This window comes from Rutidosis leptorrhynchoides, chromosome 2, assembly GCF_046630445.1.
Source record: "Rutidosis leptorrhynchoides isolate AG116_Rl617_1_P2 chromosome 2, CSIRO_AGI_Rlap_v1, whole genome shotgun sequence".
NCBI classification, from domain to species: Eukaryota; Viridiplantae; Streptophyta; class Magnoliopsida; order Asterales; family Asteraceae; genus Rutidosis; species Rutidosis leptorrhynchoides.
The window spans coordinates 311,366,170-311,384,271 of NC_092334.1; the positions used below are offsets into that span (position 1 = coordinate 311,366,170).

An 18,102-nucleotide genomic window follows, 5' to 3' on the forward strand; every position below is an offset into this window, starting at 1 on the left:
ATAAAGGATATGTAATTTTGTTTTCATGTAAATAAGTCATGAATGATTACTCATATTTTTGTAATTTTATGAGATATTTCATGCTAGTTGCCAAATGATGGTTCCCACATGTGTTAGGTGACTCACATGGGCTGCTAAGAGCTGATCATTGGAGTGTATATATCAATAGTACATACATCTAAAAGCTGTGTATTGTACGAGTACGAATACGGGTGCATACGAGTAGAATTGTTGATGAAACTGAACGAGGATGTAATTGTAAGCATTTTTGTTAAGTAGAAGTATTTTGATAAGTGTCTTGAAGTCTTTCAAAAGTGTATGAATACATATTAAAACACTACATGTATATACATTTTAACTGAGTCGTTAAGTCATCGTTAGTCGTTACATGTAAATGTTGTTTTGAAACCTTTAGGTTAACGATCTTGTTGAATGTTGTTAACCCATTGTTTATTATAAAAAATGAGATGTTAAATTATTATATTATCATGATATTATGATATATAATATATCTTAGTATGATGTATATACAGTTAAATGTCGTTACAACGATAATCGTTACATATATGTCTCGTTTCGAAATCATTAAGTTAGTAGTCTTATTTTTACATATGTATTTCATTGTTAATACACTTAATAATATATTTACTTATCATTTAACATAATTAACCAAGTGTATCAATATCTTAATATGATTCATATGTACCTAGTAAGACGTTGTTATAACGATAATCGTTATATATATCGTTTTCGAGTTTCTTAAATTAATAGTTTCATTTTTATGTATATAACTCATTGTTAAAATACCTAATGAGATACATACTTATAATAAAAACATGTTAACTATATATATAACCATATATATGTCATTGTATAGTTTTTACAAGTTTTAACGTTCGTGAATCACCGGTCAACTTGGGTGGTCAATTGTCTATATGAAACATATTTCAATTAATCAAGTCTTAACAAGTTTGATTGCTTAACATGTTGGAAACATTTAATCATGTAAATATCAATCTCAATTAATATATATAAATATGGAAAAGTTCGGGTCACTACATAGTACTTAGCTATCATGGAGTTGTTATTACCAATTTATGATCAACTAATTTGTAAAAACCTTCCCTACTTTGTTAGTCGAATAAAACACTCAAGGTGGGGTCTACATTCCAAAAGAGTAAAAAAAAATAAATAATAATAATAATAATAAAGCAAAAGCTAATTCTAATCTTATCGTTTAGTTTACCATATGTAGTGTTTTAAGTCAATATTGTGATGTGTAAATATAATCATTCAAAGTATGGTTGACCATTCTTATTTGGAGTACAGTACTACTAAAACAAATAAGCATTTCAAGTACTGAAAAAAAAATATTTGTTTACATTAACGTAATTTTCTTTTCAACTTAGAATCGATATGTATTAAAAGAAGTATCATCATTCCATGATCATCTCCATCTTCATATTATTATATGTGTATATATAGATCACCATATTCATATTATGCACCTAACACTATTATCTTGGTCAAAGTATGTAAAAATTAATTTAATATAATATACTCTATACACCATGTGACTCATATATCATGTCAAACAACTAAAACACAATATATCACTAACTAATTAATTAAAATATTGAGAGGATAATTGTGATTACGCTAGAAAACAATTCAGTAGGTTTTAAGTAGCCTATAGTAATTAATTTAAGATTAAGATGTGTAGACAACTCACAATTCCATATAGCTTTCACCTCATAGAGTCCGCTTATATATATAATACTAATACTAATATTAAGGTTATAATAAGAAAACCATAACACATAGCAATCAAGAACCCACGCAAAATATACGGAGTACTTATGAAGCTCTCTTTTCATTCCTAGTAAACTGATCGGCTTTCAACTGATAAACGACAGTAGACTAACTTTTAGGTATGGATTCTTCTATTTTTTTCCTCAAAGTGCTTAAATTCATATTGATTTGTATGAATGTTTATTTTTTTATTTTTTTAAAAACTATTATTGATTTCTAAACTTGTTCTAAAATATGCATTAGTTTATGATGTTTGGTACGAAACTGCTTATTTATTCATATGATATTAATTCATACTCAATCTTGTTTACTTAAACTATTTTGTATAAATCATCTTTATTTATTTTGGTTAATATTGTTTAGTACGAATCTCCAAATTCTTTTACTAAAAACTATTTTAGTTCATGTTGATTATTTAAGTAATTCCTTCGTTAGTATATATCGAGACTTCAAATATTGTACAAATACACTATAATATGTATTTTTTTTTACTCACTTGAGATCCTAAGTTAGCGAAAATCAGAGAAGATTAAGTTAATTTTTATATCTATAATGAATCTAACTAAATGAACTTAGACTAATTGATTTAAACCATGGTTTCGGTTAGATGTCGATGTTAAAATATATTTTTTAAAACTCATAGTTATAACCAATTATTGTAATTAAATATTAATATACAAATCAGAAAATCTATATAAGAACTTAAAATATATGATTTTGTTATATTTCTATTACTAGTTTGTTATATTATTTGAATGGTATTATTGATATAGGTTCGTAAATCCGAGATCAACTATGCACTTGCTCAGTGCCGTCGTATGCACATTTACTACGAAATACAGTATTGTGAGTTTCATTTGCTCCCTTTTTAAATACTTTTGCAATATATATTTTTGGGACTGAGAATACATGCGCTTGTTTTATAAATGATTTACGAAATAGACACAAGTACTCGAAACTACATTCTATGGTTAGATTATCGAAATCGAATATGCCCCTTTTAGCTTGGTAGCCTAAGAATTAGGGAAATGGCCCCTAATTGACGCGAATCCTAAAGATTGATCTATGGACCTATGACACGTCCCATTCGAATTACGAATGCTTTAGTACTTCGATTATCATGTCCGATGAGAGTCCCGGAATGATGGGGATATTTTATATGCATCCTATTAATTCGGTTATCAAGAGTTCACCATATGAATGATTTTTATCTCTATGCAGTTTGCGAAATTCCTGATATGAGATGATGTTTATGAAAAATGAAATGAAAATCTTGTGGTCAATTAAATTAATGGAAATGATAGTTATGATAAACTAATGAACTCACCAACCTTTTGGTTGACACTTGAAAGCATGTTTATTCTCAGGTATGAAAGAAATCTTCCGCTGTGCATTTGCTCATTTTAGAGACATTACTTGAAGTCATTCATGGCATATTTCAAAAGACGTTGCATTCGAGTCGTTGAGTTCATCAAGAATATTATTAAGTCATTTATAGTTGGATATATTATGAAATAGTATGCATGCCGTCAACTTTTGATGTAAAGAAAGTTTTTCTTTTAAAAACGAATGCAATGTTTGTAAAATGTATCATATAGAGGTCAAATACCTCGCGATGTAATCATATGTTACTGTATTCATTCTTATGGATTAGGACGGGTCTTTACACATATCACGATGGATTTTGTAACCAAATTACCTAGATCTCAAAGAGGTAATGATATGATATGGATAATTGTTGATCGATTGAAAAAGAGTGCACGTTTCTTAGCAACAAAAGACACAGCCTCGTTGAGTACTTTGGCAGAATTGTACTTAAAAGAGATAGTTAGTCGACATAGGATTCCTTTATCTATCGTATCTAAAAGGGATTCTAGATTTGTATCTAACTTCTGGAACAGTTTACAGAAGAGTTTGGGAATGAGGGAAGCGTGTCATCCACAGACCGACGGTCTGAGTGAACGTACAATACAGACACTAGAGGATATGCTTAGGTCCTGCGTGTTAGAGTACGGTGGTCCGTGGGATATACATATACCGTTGATCGAGTTCGCTTACAACAATACTTATCATTATTGTATTGGTATGCCGCCTTATGAGATGATGTATAGTCGCAAATGTAGAACACCGACTTGTTGGTTAGAAGCCGGAGAGAAACAGTTTGCAGGTCCAGAATTAGTTCAGATAACAGCTGACAAGGTAGCAATAGTACGTGAAAAGTTGAATGCGACATGTGACAGACAGAAAATGTACGCCGATCCACGTAGACGTCTGGTAAACTTTGAGGTGGGTGATTGTGTCTACTTAAAAGTTTCACTGTAGAAGGGAGTTATCAGGTTTGGTAAGCGAGGTAAGTTAGCTCTGAGGTATATTAGGCTGTTTAAGATTATTCAAAAGGTTAATGACCAGACATTTGTGTTAGAGCTTCCAGCTGAGTTGGTAGGGATACACAACACATTTAATGTGTGTTATCTGAGGAAGTGTAAGGTCGATGATCAGGCGCAACTGGTTCTGTTGAGTGATTTGAGGGTGGACTTGAATCAAAAGTTAGTTAAAGAACCGGTTAGGATTGTTGATAGAAAGGTGACAAAGCTGAGAAAGAAAGAGAAACATATGGTGCTTGTTGAGTGGAAGCATAGTTTAGGATCAAACCTTACGTGGGAGACCGAAGAGCTAATGAAGGCTCGTTATCCACGTCTGTTTGACCATGACCGGATTCCGAGGATGGAATCTTCTTTAAGGAGGGTGGATTTGTAACATCCTCAGTTCGGGCTTAGAAGTAAGATGACATTTTTGCCCTTAGGCATAATTGTGTGGTTATTTATGCCTTTATTTTAATTAAATGTTTATTGTTATTTTATTATTTGGTTAAGACAAGTTTGTGACAAGGGTCACAAAATAGGTTCATTTATTTAATTTGGACTCCGTTAGGGCAGTCAAATTAAGTTCGAAAGTTATCAGATAACTGGTAAATACTCGTGTGTGATGGGGTATTGTATTTAACCTAAATATATAAGCAAGAAGTCATATACTTCTCTCATTTTCTTGAACCTTCCAAACAAACACCCTGTATCTAATTTCTCACCACTTGAAAACCCTAATCTCTAGATCTTGATTTGGAGCTTAAATTGTGTTTAAAATCGATTTCCTTGTGTCATTGTGAGTCTATCAAGGTAAGATTTGTTTGATTTCATGTCCAAATCAGTGTTTTAATTGAGATTGAAGTTAAGTTTTTGAGAAAAGTGATTTTGGTGTCTTAATGCTTAAATTTGGTGTTGTTTTGGCTCAAAACTTGTGGGTTTATACTTCTAAATGTTTTGTATACAAGTTATAAGCGGTTTTGAGGTCAAAAACAGGTCCAAGATTGAGATTTTGGTGATTTTGGTTCGAAAACAAGTCATTTCTGCTGCTGCTGCTCGATGAACACAACCGAATGGTTGCAGATTGCAACCGTACGGGTACATGGTGCAACCGTACTTGTGTATGTGCAACCGTACGGATGCAGTGGTGTTGGTGCAACCGGGCAGTGAGTGTGCAACTGTACGAATACACGATGCAACCGTACAGATGCCGATCAGTGATGCATTGTTGTGTAATTTAGTTGTTTCCTAGCCATTATGCTGTCCGCGTGACTTATAATGATCAGTATGTAAATTATGAAAATGCATAAGTGTTAGGTGGACTTTTAGTGACACTTTTGTTACTAATTTTTTGTACTGTGCCGTTTTGTGCTAACGGACAGAAACTAACTTGGTTTGCCTTATGTTCAAGTGATAAGGATAAGAAAGCTGCTCAGTGATAGATTATCTGAGCTCGTTGCTGGTATTCGGTGAGTGGGTCTATCTCCAGATAGAGTATTAAGTAGCTGACACGCTACTTGTTCAGACTCTTTATGCTTATGTTTATATCTATTATGAATACCATGTGTAGTTAGATATTGCCATGCTAGTTAGGACGATTACATGACTAATTATCTGTGATCTTATGTGGGCATTGTTAGTTGCACACCAACTGAGGCGGCAAGGTTGGGAACCCACCGAGGCGGCAAGGTAGGGTTGATGTGAGGTCGACCGTGGTAGCCTGGTCGGGTCATGATGTTACTGGTTGTTCAGTATAGCATAGATGGACGCATATGTTATGTCTGGACGGTTATGCAATGGAATTAGTAAAGCAGACTATCGATAAACTGTAGCCTGATCAGCTAAGTCATGTGCTCGTAAAAGCCGCCGATCCTCATATTGTCAGTTGTTGTTGTATGCTAGTTCAGGACGTTAGCATCTATGTAACCCTTGCATGTTCAGCTGCTTATGCTTGGTCTGCTACATCGTATCGATTCACTTAGCAGTTATGCTAATTCCCCCTACATTTCCACCCCTTGCAGGTTTAGGTACTGCTGCTTAGGATGGGTGTTGCGGATGGGTTAAGACATGTTTGATTACGAGCTTACTCTGATATTTTATGATTTTGTAATGTATTTAAGTAACACCGTTGTTTTGGAATGTTGTAATAATGTTAACTATGGTTTGTAAACATTAACCAGGATTATTTTAGTAATTAAATGTACTTCCGCTGTGATAGAAAAAAATCAGGGTGTTACACTTCGCAAGCAAACTTCTTGCTGCGCACATCAACAGAAGCATGGGATCTCCTCGAAACAATTGCAACACGGGAGGAAGACTGGAGTAATGAAGCAGCTAAGCCATATATTTCTACACAAGCTTTAAAGATGCTAGAATCAAGGTTAGAAGATCTTAATCTTACGCTTCAGAAATTTTCAATTCCTGCTACAATAAACACCGATGCTACCAGAATCAATCTAAGGTATCCTTACCCTAGATGGGCATATAAATAGCAGAATAGCTCGAATTTATATTTCCAGTACACAAACCCTCTGTAAACTCTCAGAGAGTCTTAGCTGATTTTATGACGAAACAACAAAGTATAAATCTTCAAGTCATAGAATGGCAAAATAAGTTTGATAACCTGATCTCCACTTTTGAAAAATTAATAGAAAGTTTTCAACTTACTGAACAACAATTATCAGTTAAACTCGAGACATAATACAAAGAGTTTGATGTCCTAGTTTTAACGAGGGGAGGAAAAGAGACACAAGTAGATAATTCTGCAAATATAGAGGAAGCCCCTACTTAAAACCATTCCGAAACAGAACCCATAACGCTTAATCAGCCTATAAATCCCCCGAATTCTGTTAACACTGTCACCCCCGAGATTATTTCGAGAGCTTGAATACCTTTCCCGGGTAGACTAAGGAAGGAAAGGCTGGAGACTCAATTTGCTAGATAGTGGGATATAATTAAAAACCTCCACTTGAATATACGTTTAGTAGATGCGTTAGTCGAAATGCCAAACTGCGCTAAATCAGTAGTTCTACAACATGGAATTCCCTTCAAGTTAGAAGATACAGGAAGATTCACTGTACCTTGCTACCTGCAAGATGCCCAAATCAGTAATGCCTTGGCAGATTTGGGAGCCAGCGTAAACCTAATGCCCTACTCCCTCTTTAAGAAACTAGGACTTAATGAATGAAGGCCTACGCGAATGACTATCCAACTCGAGGATAGATCAGCAAAGATCTCTCGAGGAATTGCTGAGGATATCCTAGAAGAGTGGATAAGTTCGCATTCCCCATTGATTTCGTAATCAAGGATATTGAAGAAGATACGAAAGTTCCGCTCATCCTTGGTAGACCGTTCATAAACACCGCCAAGGCTGTGATAGACGTACATGAGAAATTTTTAAAACTGAGGGTTAGTAAGGAAGAAGTTACGTTCAATGTCGACCAACTTATGAGCCACCCTGGGGAAGAAGATGTTAGTCTCACCGATTCTCTTCAAGAACTCTTTAACGAACATTTGGAGGAACCCATGGCGGTATGCAGTCAAGATCAGATTTTTAAGGAATAATTCCCCACACCATACAAGGAAAATCTCGACACATGCTCGACCATAGCAAATGGTCAACCACAATCTCTCACCAACTCAAGTAATTCTACGGGCACGACTATAGCACCATTAAGAGAATGAATCCCGCTACCTCTATTAAGGAGAAGACCGAATGAAGAAACGGATTTCATTCAGGTAAATCAGGAACCACAGCAAAGGGGAGACTGAGGAAACTCCTGAGCCGTTAAACAAAACAAAGGAAGAAGTTTCGGAAGACGAGGCATTAAGAAGGACAATTTCAAGAATAAAAGAATAGATAGCTTCAGTTACCGTTATCTAAGAACCTGAAGAATCTGAGTACCAAGAAGGGTATGATCCGTTAGATAGAGAGCAAATCACCAGGATGAAATCATCTATCGAGGAACCACCTGAATTAGAACTCAAGGAATTACCTGAGCACCTGGAATATGCGTTCTTAGAAGGAGATTCGCAATTACCAGTCATCATCTCTAAGGAACTTACGCCTAAGGAAAAGGTAGAGTTAATCAAAATCTTAAATTCACACAAGAGAGCGATTTCTTGGAAGATTTCCGATATCAAAGGAATCAGTCCAAATTACTGCAGTCACAAGATCATCATGGAAGATGACTTTAAGCCATCAGTTCAGAGACAACGAAGGGTGAATCTGAAGATTCAAGAGGTCATTAAGAAAGAAGTAATCAAACTTCTGGACACCGGTCTGATCTATTCAATTTTCGATTCACCATGGGCTAGTCCTGTACAAGTTGTACCAAAGAAAGGAGGGATGACCATTATCAAAAATGACAATAATGAACTGATACCAACTGGAGAAGTGACTGGTTGGAGGGTTTGCATAGATTATCGTAAATTAAATGATGCAACTCGGAAAGATCATTTCCCACTCATTGATCAAATGTTGGAACGATTATCGACAAATGAAATATATTGTTTCCTCGATGGTTTTTCCGGCTATTTTTAGATTCCCATCGATCTTAAGGACCAAGAAAAAAACAACATTCACTTGTCCTTGTGGAACATTCCCTACCGACGTATGCCCTTCGGGCTATGTAATGCGCCAGTAACATTTCAAAGGTGCATGGTAGCAATATTCCATGACATGATCGAACGTTGCATGGAAGTCTTCATGGATGACTTATCTGTTTTTGGAAGTACCTTCGATTCGTGCCTTTCCAACTTGGACAAAATGCTCACCCGGTGTGAATAATCGAACCTAGTGTTAAACTGGGAGAAATGTCACTTCATGGTAAAAGACGGGATAGTTTTAGGAGACAAGATATCTAAATCAGGAATATTGGTTGATAAAGCCAAAGTAGAAACCATAGCCAAGTTTCCAGAACCGATTACAGTCAAAGCAGTTCGGAGTTTTCTGGGGCACGCTGGATTCTACTGCCGGTTCATCAAAGACTTTTCAAATGTCACTCGACCCATCACTCACCTCCTTGGAAAGGATGTTCCGTTCAACTTCACCGAAGAGTGCACTCAAATTTTTTAATTATCTGAAAGAGCAGCTCACACACGCACCTATCATGATTGCTCCAGATTGGAGTTTACCTTTTGAAATCATATGTGATGCTAGCGATTTCACTGTTGGAGCTGTCCTAGGTCAACAGAAAGATAAACATTTTCATCCGATATATTACGCTAGTAAAAGATTGACTGGAGCTCAAGAGAACTATACAACCACGAAAAAGGAATTACTTGCCGTAGTATTCGCCTTCGATAAATTCCGATCATATCTTGTCCTATCCAAGACTACAGTCTATACAGGCCATTCATCACTTAAGCATCTATTCAATAAGCAAGACGCAAAACCAAGACTTCTACGATGGATCCTGCTCTTACAAGAATTTGATATCGAGATTAAAGACAAGAAAGGAGCAGAGAACATCACAGCAGATCATCTTAGTCGATTGGAGAATCCATCGATGGGACCACTTGTAGAAAAAGATATCAGAGACAAATTTTGGGAAGAACAACTTATGAGCTTAGGACAAGCCGAAATAGAATCACAATTTACTAATACCCCTTGGTACGCAGACATAGCCAACTTTATAGTGGCTGGAGTAGTTCAAAAAGGAATGATCACCTCTCGAAGATGCAAATTCTTCAGAGATGTGAAATCTTACTACTAGGAAGATCCATACTTGTTTAAAGTCTGTCCAGACCAAGTAATTAGGAGATGTGTAGATGGAAAGCAAGCTATCAGGATTCTTCATCAATGTCATCACGGGCCAATTGGAGGTTATCATGGAGCTAATTTAACAGCAAGAAAGATCTACGATTCGGGCTTTTACTGGCCATCTATATTTAAAGATGCGCAAGAGCTTGTGAAAATATGTGACGCATGTCAATGTCAAGGGACGATTTCCGCAAGGAATGAAATGCCACGCACTAACATCCAAGCTTGCGAGATTTTTGATATATGGGGTTTAGATTTTATGGGGCCATTCCCTAAGTCTAATGACAAAGAATACGTCCTAGTAGCAGTAGATTATGTATCACGATGGGTAGAAGCACAAGCCTTCCCAACAAATGATGCCAAAGTCGTCACCAATTTCCTGAAGAGACTATTCATCATATTCGGAGCTCCCTGCACTATTATTAGTGATAGAGGCACACACTTCTGTAGCACTCAGTTCATGAAGGTGAAGCAACAGTACGGAGTTACCCACAATATGTCCACTGCATACCATCTGCAGACTAACGGACAAGCTGAAGTCACCAACAGAGCATTAAACAGAATATTGGAATGCACTGTCGGTAATCATGGGAATAGGCGGGCTGAGGAGCTGGACGATGCTTTATGGGCATTTCGCACTGCTTAAAAAAATCCTCTTGGCACTACACCATATCGGATGATCTACGGAAAAGTTTGTCACCTTCCGCCGGAGTTAGAGTACAAAGCTCTCTGGGCGCTGAAGACCTGCAACCTTGATCCTTCTGAAACCAACAGACATAGAAAAATGCAGTTAAATGAATTAGCCGAATTAAGAGATCAAGCGTACGAGACGTCATATATCTACAAGGAGAAGACGAAGCTTTTACACGATGCAAAATTAATTCTGATAAAATTCGCTCCTGGAGATAAAGTTCTACTCTTCAATTCGAGACTAAAGAAGTTTTCTAGTAAGTTTAAATCTAGATGGAGTGGACCATTTAAAGTGTTACATATCTTTCCACACAGAGCCGTAGAATTAGAAGGACCCACTGCGAGCTTCAAAGTAAATGGCCACAGTTTAAAGGCTTATATGGAAGTGTAACATCCCGTTTTTCCTGTACATATCTAAAGGTACATACTTAATCGTAGTACGCTTGTAACTCGTTTGTTTATATGATTAAATAAATTGTTGTGTTAGTTGTTGTATAAATGTATATGTATAAATACTTGGGAATGTGTGCATGCATGAGTTTGTACATGAGTTTAAATGGTGATAAGTCAAGTGAGACCTAAATATGAAGTTTAGACGTGCATAGGAAGCGTGAACAAGGTGTACAAGTTGAATAAATTGTTAAGTTGTGTAAGTTGTCGAATGGGCCAGTTGAAGGCCATTGCCCCGCCGCGGAAGCCTTTGTCGCGCCGCGACATTGAACTCAAACCAGAGTCAGGAGGCATGTTAAGAAGGGTCGAGTTTTCCTTTAAATGTCGCCCCGCGGAGTAGAAGGCCGTGCCGCGACCAATAACTAGAATCTGAGTCAGGAATGATTTAAGACAGCTCGTAAAATACGTTAATTTCTGCGCCGCGACAATTGGGGCCTTGCCGCGACCCACTGGGTGAGCTGGTTTCGGATTTTGCTTTTAAAATAAGTGGTTGAAGGGAAAATTTGTCTTTTTACGTATAGATCTGATTGGAGCATTAAATCTCCACCACTTATCTCATTTAATTCATTTCTTTTCCATTTTCTATTTCTTTTCCATTTTCTTTCTCCAATTTCTCTCAAAACATAAAAACCTATTTGATTTCAAGTGAGATTGGTGAGTGAAGGATTGAGAGTTGATCTTTGGAGCAAGAATTAAAGTTGTTTTCCTTGTTCTTAGCTACAAGTGGATAGTTTTGGTAAGTCTTGATTCCATATTTTGAGTTTTAATTAGTTTATGCTAGAGTTTGGTTCATTTGGAACTTGTAAGACCCATTTGGGGGATATATGGGTGAATTTGGGTTATGTTGATGAAAGTAAACCCTAATGGCCATAACCTAGGGTTTGGTCTTATGAAATGAGATTTGTAAGTGTTAATTGTGTTGTTAAGCACTAAAACACTTGTTAAATGTTGAAAGAATGGTAAATAGGTTAAATTGACCATGTTTGTAAGTTTAAGTGTTGAAATGGGTCAAAATAGTAATGTTGACCTAGTTTGGGTGAAATGGGTATGAATTACCCTAAGTTTGTGTTGGGTTAAGTTAGTAGACCTTAAACCACTAGTTTTAGTGATTTAACATGTACCTTGGCCAATTAAGGGCGGTTTTGGTGTAGTTGAGTTATTTAATGCAAATTGGGTCATTAAATGCTCACGTGTAAGTAATGTGGCTAGTTCCACTAGTTTGTTTATTAAAGGTGTACTTAATGTATTAGGTACATTGCTTTGAAGTTCGAAAGTGCATAATCATCGTCCTTGTGTCAAGGTGAGTGGAATAATTATGCGTGTACTTATATAATGTATTTATTTGTGTCGTATGAATGTGGCATTGTCACGATGTTCAAGATACCAGATTCTATGTAACGAGTAGTATTGTCGTGGTGTTCAAGACACTACTCATTGTTTGATTGACATGTGGTATTGTCACGGTGTTTAAGACACCACATTGTCATGGGAGTGGATGCCTCGGTGTTCAAGGCACCACTCATGGTTTTGATTGACATGTGGAATCGTTACGGTGTTCAAGACGCCACATTGTCATGGGGGTGAGTTAGTCGCGGTGTTCAAGACATCACCCAGGGGATTAGTGATTACGCGGTGTTTATGTAACACTAATGGATGTTATGAACTCCGACGGTCTTTTACGAGTACCGTTCCCTTGTACGATTGGTTAACCATGGTTGTGTGAATTCATATCTAGCATAATTAAATTGTGAACTATATGCTATTGTTGTTGCTAGCTTCTTGTGAATTGTGGATAGTAGTTTATGCATGATGTTTGCATGGTTATCGAATTTCTAGCTTGTATGCGGTATGGTAAGTGATTGCAAGTAAGTAGGTTATATATGAACATGTATAATTGTTGCACTCACTAAGCATTAGCTTACCCCTCTCGTTGTTTATCTTTTTAGATGCAGGTGCGGATAAGGGGAAAGGGGTTGTTGGGCACTAGGTTTCCTTTGATGATGTTTCGTTGGAGCTTTTGGAAGTTGGCCTAACGTTTTGGGTAGTTTAGCCCCAAACCATGCTCGAAGTGTCATTTGGATTATAAACTATCATTTGTAGTGGGTCGAACTTGTATTAAACTTAATTAATGGCCTTCGTGCCTTTGTAAACATTTAAATTGTGGTACGTTTTAAATGGAACTTGTGGAATGGTTTACATATTTAATTGGCGCATAAATGTGTATTATTTAAAAATAATAATGTATCGTATGGAATACGGGTTGGGTTGTTTCAAGTGGTATCAAAGCATGGTCTAAGGGATTTAGGCGACTTGGGATAGGTGCCTAGACTTAGACTTTATTGTGTGTGCGGTTTATGCGGGACTTGTAGGACTTCGGGTCGGATCGGGAATTGTTAGTGCATAGGTTTATGTGAACTAACCTTGCGCTATTTGTTTTGTGATGTATTTGAAATCCATCAAGCGAGATAGATGTTGTACTAGCAAGTTAATGCGAGATGCTCGCGTAACAATGACTAGTTACCATTGTTACGGGTGCAAATCGTGTCAAACAAGCGATGTACGACGATTGTTGAGCAAGATGGGGAGGAAGGTGTATATGTGTATATATGTGTGTCATGTCTTTTCATTCGTTGTTTAACCTCTTTCGTTTTATAGAATGAAGATGAGAAATGGACACGACACGGATAATGGGGGCACGAGCGACGACCCCGAATTCACGGCCAAAGTTGAGGCCATTTTGAAAAGTCATCATGCGTCTTTCCTTGAAAATGTTAAGAAAATGTTTCTAGATACGATTGACGAGCAATTAGTCAACGTAGTAAAGGAGCAAATTAAAGTTGTCCTACAAAGGGACAATGTCGGAAGACGGGGCTTATTTTATAAGAATTTCAAGCACTCTCAACCTCCCACCTTCGATGGTGAAAGGGACCCACTTAAGAGTGCCCGTTGGATCTCCGATATGGAGGGGGCCTTTCGCACTTGTGGATGCCCTCTTGATAAAAAGATGAGGTATGGTTGTAGCATGTTGAGAGGTGACACTAAATTGTGGTGGGATGCGAAAATCCAAGTGTATGGTGAATAAAAATGTATGGACTTTACTTGGGATGAGTTCAAGGCAGAGTTTTTCGATGAATACCGAACTTCGGCCGATCTTACAAGGCTTTAGGACGAGTTGCGTTCCTTGAGGCAAGGGTTGATGGATTTGAATACTCTTAAATCCGTTTTCTTGTCAAAGACCCAATTTTGCCCGGAGTATGTCGGGAATGATAAAATGTTGAAGGAAGGCTTCTATCGCATCTTGAACAATAGTTATCAAGAGAAGATTAGTGTGAATGTGGTGAAGAGTTTTGATGAGTTGTTTAATATGGCCAAAGGTTTTGAGGCGCTTATGATGAGAAAGAGTGGCTTTACTTTTGGTAAGAGAAAGTTCGAAGCTACTAGTCATTCAAACTTTTCCAATAGGAAGAACAAGAAGGGCTCCGAGAGTGTTGGTAGTGTGAAGAAGGGTGCTTCTGGGGACTTTCCTTATTCTTGTCACAATTGTGGACGAAAGGGGCATATGGCCCGTGATTCCACCAACCCTCCTTTCACAACCAAACTCACTTGTTATAATTGTGGTAAGGAAGAGCACAAGAGGCCGGAATGTCCCAACTTGAACAATGATCATGGTAAGAAATTGGAGAAAGCGGCGGGTACGGCTAGGGGTCGCAACTACTTGATGACGAATGAAGAAGCCAAACAATCCAATGAGGTCATCTCAGGTACTTTCATGGTTAACTCTAGTCCGGCACGTATACTTTTTGATAGTGGTGCTAACTTGTCGTTTGTGTCTCCAAGATTTGTGCCTAAGTTTAATAAACCGTTAGCTAAGTTAAGTCATCCAGTAGAATTCGAAATAGCGGATGGTAAAATGGTGCTAGGGGTTGATGTTTGTAAAAATTGTAATGTTGTGTTTGGTACCGAAACTTTTGAAATCGATCTCATTCCGATAACTTTGGGTGATTTTGATATTGTTGTTGGTATGGATTGGCTCGATCATAACAGGGCCGATATTGCATGCCATGATAAATTCATCCGTGTGAAGACCCCAAGTGGGAGAGAGTTAATTATTCATGGCGATAAGCGAAGAAGACTTGTGCCGATATGCACTTTTGAACGGGCACGTCGTTTCCTTGTTAGTGGTGGCTTGGCTTTTCTTGCCCATGTAGTTGATACTCGTGATGAGCCACCACCCATTCATGAAATTCCGGTGGTTAACGAATTTGAAGATGTTTTTCCGGATGAGTTACCGGGTGTTCCGGCGGAAAGACAAGTTGAATTTCGCATCGAGTTGGTTCCGGGGCAACCCCCATTGCTAAAACTCCTTATTGTTTAGCACCGACGGAAATGCAAGAATTGTTAAATCAAACCCAAGAGTTGCTTGAGAAGGCTTTTATTCGACCGAGTTCCTCGCCATGGGGTGCTCCGGTTTTTTTTTTTGAAAAAGAAAGACGGTAGTATGCGGATGTGCATCGATTATCGGGAGTTGAACAAAGTGACGATCAAGAATCGTTATCTATTGCCTCGAATTGATGATTTGTTTGACCAACACCAAGGTGCAACGTATTTTTCTAAGATTGACTTACGGTCCGGCTATCATCAAGTACGGGTCCGTGAGGAAGACATAGAGAAAACGGCTTTTCGAACGCGTTATGGGCATTTTGAGTTTGTAGTTATGCCTTTTGGTCTTACGAATGCACCGACGGAATTCATGGATCTTATGAACCGAATGTGCCAACCTATGTTGGACAAGTCGGTAATTGTGTTCATTGACGACATACTTGTTTATTCTAAGAGTATGAAGGAACATGAGCACCATTTGCGTGAAGTGTTGAAGACATTGCGGAAGGAAAAGTTGTATGCTAAATTCTCCAAATGTGAATTTTGGCTAAGGGAAGTTCAATTCCTTGGCCATATTGTGAATAAAGAAGGTATTCAAGTAGATCCCGGAAAGATTGAGACGGTGAAGAGTTGGGGACGACCGACTACGCCTAGAGAAATTCGAAGTTTTCTCGGATTGGCCGGTTATTATCATCGGTTTATCCAAGACTTTTCTAAGATTGCTTCTCCTTTGACGAAGTTGACAAGGAAGAACGTAAGGTTCAATTGGGAAAACGAGCAAGAAATTGCTTTTCAATTGTTAAAAGAGAAGTTGTGTCAAGCTCCGGTGTTAGTGTTGCCGGAAGGGGTAGAAGACATGACGGTTTATTGCGATGCTTATTTAAATGGGCTCGGGTGTGTTTTAATGCAAAGATGTAAAGTTATCGCCTATGCCTCTCGACAACTAAAGGAACACGAAAAGAGATATCCGACTCATGATCTTGAGTTGGCGGCGGTTGTGCATGCGTTGAAAATTTGGCACCATTACTTGTATGGTGTCAAGTGTACGATTTATTCGGATCACAAGAGTTTGAAACATCTTTTTGATCAAAGAGATTTAAATTATCGTCAACGTAGATGGATGGATGTGGTAAAAGACTATGATTTTGAAATACTTTATCATCCGGGTAAGGCGAATGTTGAAATGTCCCGTTCATATTGATTATAAACGTTCCATATTAATTGATTTCGTTGCGAGGTTTTGACCTCTATATGAGACGTTTTTCAAAGACTGCATTCATTTTTAAAACAACCATAACCTTTATTTTATCAATAAAGGTTTTAAAAGCATTACGTAGATTATCAAATAATGATAATCTAAAATATACTATTTACACATGGCCATTACATAATGGTTTACAATAGAAATATATTACATCGACATATGTTTCTTGAATGCAGTTTTTACACAATATCATACAAACATGGACTCCAAATCTTGTCCTTATTTTAGTATGAAACAGCGGAAGCTCTTAGTATTCACCTGAGAATAAACATGCTTTAAACGTCAACAAAAATGTTGGTGAGTTATAGGTTTAACATATATATATATATCAAATCGTAACAATAGACTACAAGATTTCATATTTCAATGTACATCCCATATATAGAGATAAAAATCATTCATATGGGGAACACCTGGTAACCGACATTAACAAGATGCATATATAAGAATATCCCCATCATTCCGGGACACCATTCGGATATGATATAAATTTTGAAGTACTAAAGCATCCGGTACTTTGGATGGGGTTTGTTTGGCCCAATAGATCTATCTTTAGGATTCGCGTCAATTAGGGTATATGTTCCCTAATTCTTAGATTACCAGACTTAATAAAAAGGGGCATATTCGATTTCAATAATTCAACCATAGAATGTAGTTTCACGTACTTGTGTCTATTTTGTAAATCATTTATAAAACCTGCATGTATTCTCATCCCAAAAATATTAGATTTTAAAAGTGGGACTATAACTCACTTTCACAGATATTTCCTTCCTCGGAAATAAGACTTGGCCACGGATCGATTCACGAACCTATGCAAATATGTACATATATATCAAAGTATGATCAAAATATAATTATAACCATTTTTATTATGTTTTAAAGATTTGAGTGTATTAAATCAGCTGTCCTCGTTAATAACTTACAACTAGTTGTCCACATTTAGATGTACAGAAATAAATCGATATATATTATCTTGAATCAATCCACGACCTAGTGTATACACGTCTCAGGCTAGATCACAACTCAAAGTATATATATTTTTGGAATCAACCTCAACCCTGTATAGCTAACTCCAATTTTACTGCATATAGAGTGTCTATGTGTGATGACCCGGAAATTTCCGATCAAATTTAAACTTTAATCTTTATATGTTCCCGACACGATGAGCAAAAATATGTAATGTTGAGTCTCGAAAGTTTTGAAAACTATATTCATATAATCAATTACCCTTTGACCATGCCTAGCGATTCACGAACAATTATATATACATATACATATGTGTGAATATTAAATTGTGATATATTATATAAAACATCGAACGGATTAGTGGTTATGATTATAAGCTATGAGATCTATTTTATGAACCTGGAAGTACTATTAAG

General features: G+C 37.0%; 1 long non-coding RNA gene across 2 annotated transcripts in view; it reads left to right on the plus strand.

The window, feature by feature from the left end:
• Positions 1 to 13,233, plus strand: part of LOC139891840 (uncharacterized) — a 49,988-nt gene extending 36,755 nt beyond the window's left edge. Inside the window, exons 1-3 of one of the 2 annotated variants that reach the window (XR_011773852.1) lie at positions 1,796 to 1,931; positions 2,586 to 2,658; positions 13,023 to 13,233. This is a non-coding gene — a long non-coding RNA (uncharacterized lncRNA). Of the gene's footprint in view, positions 1 to 1,795; positions 1,932 to 2,585; positions 2,659 to 13,022 lie in introns of those variants that run through there. The other variant, XR_011773853.1, reaches the window with a different exon arrangement.
• The last annotated feature ends 4,869 nt before the right edge of the window (positions 13,234 to 18,102 follow it).